Raw genomic sequence first — 4,713 nt, 5'->3', positions numbered from 1 at the left:
TTTTGAAATGGGTAGGCATTTTGGAGAAGGAGGGATTTCTTTAATACATGTAATAGGCCCTTGAAATTCAGAAAATAAAGATTATTATCCCTTTTTTTTTTCCTACCTGTCCTTTCATCCAGGAATAATGGAAGAACAGGTAGAATAAAAATGTCCTGTCCAAAACGGTGTGTAGCATATGGACCCACTGACAGTAATTCAATAAATGGACGTAGGAGTGATTGCATAAATGCTCAGGAGAGGTATTGTTTTTTTAAGAGGTAGATAGCCATTTTACCCACTCGTCTCCTGGAAATATTCCTTTTTAAAATTAACTTTTACTAGAATACAGTTGCTTTTCAATGTTGTGCTAGTTTCTACCGTACAGAAAAATGAATCTGCCAGACATATACATATCCTCTCCCTTTGGATTTCTTTCCCGCTCAGGTCATGTCTTAATATGACTTCTCTTAAGCAGAAAGCCTGTCATCTGGCATTAGCGTGGTTTATTTATCACATCATTGTGAAATTTAAAGTGACTGCCTAACTGCCTTCTGTCCTTTCCTGCTCTTTCTAACTCCTGGTTATCACATCTGTTAACAACAAACCTGGACTCTTATAGTATTAGTCATATTTAATATTATATATAATATATTTTATATATTCTATACATATATTTCTTACTATATGTTAAGTATTAGCATACTTAAAGTATTGTTCAGACTTACAGTATCATGACACTGTCAGTGTTTCTTAATGCCAAAGCTACGTCACACTCTTAACTTGTATTTTGACTACATGCAGTCACTATTCCTATTACAGTCTAATCTTCCAACCTTCTGTTTTTTTTTTTTAATTTTGGCTTGTTGTATTTTTTAGTTTAGAATATACCCATATTTGCATTATCTACAGAACTCTCTCAAACAAAGTAGGGGCACAATAAACATGTGTTGAATGAAGAGGCTTTCCTCTTCTTTACACAAAGAATTCTCTCAGTTCCAAGATCTTAAGAACTTTTAGAAGGTATTTCCTAATATGCTGATGGACTTCAATATGCTATATTAAATTCCTGTGTCATAACAGGTAGTTAAGCAAAGCAAATAGTCTTGTGAGTTTATATAAGCAAAGAGTCTGTGAGTGTTTGTTTGTTTGATGTTTAGTTCCTAAAGACCTAAGAACTGCCATGCTGGGTCAGAGCTGTGGTCTATCCAACAGAGTATTTTATATCTGGAAGTGGTACCAAAACATTGATCGTAAGAAGACACAGCTGTCCTCCCAGACATTAGAGGTGTGTTCCCAAACACCTTACTTTTCTTCAATAACCTAGAATGAGTCCTTCATACTTTAAATTATGTTTTAGAATCATTTGTTTAAATACTATGAAGTTGAAAGTGTTAGTCTCTCAGTTGTGTCTGACTCTTTGTGACCCCATAGACTGTAGCCCACCAGGATCCACTGTCCATGGGATTTCCCAGGCAACAATACTGGAAAAGGTTGTCATTCCATCCTCTAGGGATTCTTCCCAACCCAGGTATGGAACCTAGGTTTCCTGTACTGCCAGCAGACTTGTTACTGCTGAGCCATCAGGGAAGTCCCTTAAATACTATACCAGAACTCTTGTGTATGCTACCTATTATATGAAGACCATTTTACATACCATATAAGTAAAGTATTCAATACTTAAGTATTACATCAGTAGTACAGAATATCCATGTATAAGACTATGAATAGTTTGGTTATACGTTTTTCTCCAAGTTGAACTCCTTTTAAGTTTAAGAGAGTTTCTAATTCTAACAAAGTCTGCTAACAGCCTGATCACATCCTTCATGGTTTCAAAAAGTTTAGTTCTATTGCTTTCCATCCTTCTCTCTCTAGACTGAAGAAATCTCATCTTTCTATTGTGTCCTCATAGAGAAATGACCCTGTACCATTCCACTTTTAAAAATTTTGAGTCATCTTACAGGCTCCAAAGTGAAACAACAAAAAAGGAAGTTCTATGTAATTTAATTTCACAGAAGTCAAGAAAATTGCACCCCTGATATAATTTGGGAAAGACGGCCTTTGAAAACACTTTGACAATCACCGTACCCCAAGACCTACAGGAAATCAAAGTAGCCCTCACAGTTGCGTTCACCATCATCTTTCTGATTCACCATTGGCATCAATGGCCACATCAGAGGCACAATCTTCTACCAATACTTCTTCAGACACTATCGGCAGTCAGAGGATCAGCAATGATTTCTGATTTCCCTACTACACTATAGTGTACTACTACACACTTATTCAATGTGTTCAATGTCAGACACGTGCACAGATTCACTCATCAAGACATGTCCTGGCATAGACACTGAGGCTTAAGTAACATCAGAGGTTGAAACAGCATCTGGGACTGTGCACTCTGCTAGAGATACTTCTTCAGTTCCCCCTGAGTCCAGCACTTGCTCAGGAATAATGACCTTCTCAGATATGTGTGCTTCTTCCATAACATCTGAGCACTGAACGTGCTCTATAACAACATTCTGGATAGCATCTTGGATTACAAACTGAGCCTGGGTCACTGGGAACAAAGTTAGACACAGTTACGTCTGAATCCACAACATCTGAAACAAAACGTCTCTTGTACTTCCACAACTGCACCACCATCCACGTGTGTAGCCTTAGCTCCTCATGGGACTGTTGTGATGCTCAAATGGGAATATATGAGAAGTGTTCTGAAAAACTGTGGCATCAAAAAAAGCGAGCTTGGCTCTTGTGGGTGTAATTCAAGTCCATCTTCGCCCATGGCCATTAATTCTCAACAGTCCCAACTCCTGATGGGTGTGTGGGTGGCCAGTGATGGCGGCCTCCTATCCTTCTTTTGCATGTCTTCTGCTAGCAAATGAGTCTATTCTGCCCTTCCACTATCTTGAATTTACAGATGGCATTTGCAAAGACTAGCATCGGAGTCTACATATTTTTTTTTAGCCCATCTGTATATAAAGGTGGCCACACATAAAATGGCAAACACAGTGGCTACTAAGAGGAGGATCTTTCTTTGCCCACGAAGGGTCATTCACTCTTAATATCATTCTCCAGAAAGAGAAAAGGCCATGAAAATTCAATATTCTTCACAACTCAACCTAATCATCACTCTTTTTTACTGAATATGGACAGAACTCCATAGAGACGCCTGCAGAGACTCCATGTTAGATTCGGTTGCTAGTCAAGTCTATAACTCAAAGCAAACTGGAGAAGATCCCATGAAAGCAAATCATGGGATGAAATTCTCAGACTCAGTCTTTTGTGATGCTGTCTCCTCCTCCAGATGCGGGAAACAGGAGCTCGACTGCCCAGCCCAGGGCTGCTCATCTGGTGAGGGAAAATTCCAAAACCTAGATGAGGGACGAAGAATGTGTTTATAAAGGAATTGTAGATGCCTTCTAATAAATCTGGATGTGCTTAACAAAATCCCCAAGGAATACAAAAAAAGTCTGGATGTGTTTTCTCAAATAACTATTTAAAGCATATTAGAGTATTTTAATTGCACTGGGGAGTTTTCAAAGCATATCAGGACAAAACAGCGGAGTAGAGGCCCCAATATGCTAATGAATAGATAGCTAGACCCCTGAAATAAACCCGCAACACTCCATTAATCAGGCAGTAATTGAATTGGCACAGCGCTTTTCTGCAAACTACATGATAATTGAAAACCAAACCTGGCAGCGGTGAGGGTAAGGTTGTCCACACTGGGGTATAACACGGCATCCTCGTTCCTGTTGTAGGTGGGCGGCCAGCTCCCTTGTCAGGAGGTTTGCACGGGGAGAAAGCTGGCTGCTCTCTGAGTCCAGGGTAACTGTCTCCTGCTGCGATGGCCTTTTAGGCACATGATACCCGGTGGCCAAAAGCATGACCCTATAGAAACACATGTAATGGCTGATATGCTTTCCTCTATTACCTAAAGACATCTGCCAATTAATGTGATTATAAAATAATAGTGAGGAACAGATGTTTCATTTGCTAATTTTATATCTGACTGTTTGAAAGCTAGCTACCTGGGGATTTAACTGGCAAACACTACTTTGCTTACCAGTAAAGAAACAATGCCTGTGTTTCCCCCCCACACACACACAGCTGATATGGTATAATTCTGGATATTAGCTGTCTGAGTAAGAGCTCAGTGAGAGGGAGACTGATTGCTTCTAAGTGAAGAGAAGAAAAATAGCGTTTTAAGCCTTTTTACTCCAAACAAAACATTAAGGATATTGCTATACCAAAAAAAAAAAAAAATCTGTTGCAATAAAAGAGTTTTGCTTGTCATACTGTGATGACAATGGGTGGAAACAAGATGTAGATAAAATGAAGATTGACATGAGTTTTTCATCTAGAACTTTCAAACAAATCATATTGAAGAAGCTGAAGACTTTGTACATTTCTCACACCTGTAGAGAGGTCTTCTCAGGTGATGTAAGTGGTAAAGGACCTCCTTGCCAGTGCAGGAGACCTAGAGATGCAGGTTCAATCCCTGGGTCAGGAAGATCCCCTGAAGGAGGGCATGGCAAACCACTCCAGTATTCTTGCCTGGAGAATCCCTTGGACAGAGGAACCTGGCGGGGTACAGTCCATGGGGTTGCAAAGAACTGGACATGACTGAAGCCACTTAGCATACACACACAAAATGTAAAGAACATGAAATCATGGGGAAAGAGTGAAATTTGGAGACGTAGAGAGAGAATTTAAGAAATTTAGGAAAAAATG

General features: G+C 39.5%; 1 pseudogene; it reads right to left on the bottom strand.

Moving 5' to 3' along the window:
- Positions 1-2,075: 2,075 nt before the first annotated feature.
- LOC120851797 lies at positions 2,076-3,723 on the bottom strand (annotated as a pseudogene).
- Between the last annotated feature and the right edge of the window lie 990 nt (positions 3,724-4,713).

Source organism: Oryx dammah, unplaced genomic scaffold (genome assembly GCF_014754425.2).
Source record: "Oryx dammah isolate SB20612 unplaced genomic scaffold, SCBI_Odam_1.1 HiC_scaffold_25, whole genome shotgun sequence".
In the NCBI taxonomy this organism is placed as follows: Eukaryota; Metazoa; Chordata; class Mammalia; order Artiodactyla; family Bovidae; genus Oryx; species Oryx dammah.
The sequence above is the reverse complement of the archived record's forward strand: the minus strand, read 5'-3'. Positions and strand labels throughout refer to the sequence as shown.